At 33.3% G+C, this 478-nt stretch overlaps 1 long non-coding RNA gene across 1 annotated transcript in view; it reads right to left on the reverse strand.

The window, feature by feature from the left end:
- LOC106011592 overlaps positions 1 to 478 on the reverse strand; it is a 6,336-nt gene extending 5,858 nt beyond the window's left edge. The window contains exon 1 of the long non-coding RNA XR_001184780.2: positions 331 to 478. This is a non-coding gene — a long non-coding RNA (uncharacterized LOC106011592). The remainder of the gene's footprint in view (positions 1 to 330) is intronic.

Here is a 478-nt window from a genome sequence, read left to right on the forward strand (position 1 = left end):
GGGCATTTATTTTGTTTTGTTTGTTTTTGTGGGTTGTTTAACTTTTTTATTATTATTTAGGTTTCCTTTAAAAAATAGTTTTTATCCCTGCCCAAAAGTGGCCAAAAGTCTGACGAGGCACCTAATCTTTCTCCTTTGAAATGATAGGTCCTGTGTCAAGTGGAGCATACTATATCTTCCACATTAACGAATATTTCGGTATATCATTGTTTGTTTGTTGTTGTTGTTTTGACCATTGTAACGTAATAAAGCCGTTAAAAACAAAAGCAGAAACACAAGAAGATGATAATAATAATGAAAGAACAACATTAAAATGCCTCAAGGCGTTACCTTATCTGAAGTCCATAATGTCTTGTATTCTGCTGGACCAGAATTTGATATGCCGGTTGCCACTTAAAGGGAAGCCAAGTTTTCTCAATATTCTATTAATGACTCAGACAAAATTAATCTAACTGTATGGGATCGAAAGATGATTTAA

Source organism: Aplysia californica, unplaced genomic scaffold, assembly GCF_000002075.1.
Source record: "Aplysia californica isolate F4 #8 unplaced genomic scaffold, AplCal3.0 scaffold00144, whole genome shotgun sequence".
Classification (NCBI taxonomy): Eukaryota; Metazoa; Mollusca; class Gastropoda; order Aplysiida; family Aplysiidae; genus Aplysia; species Aplysia californica.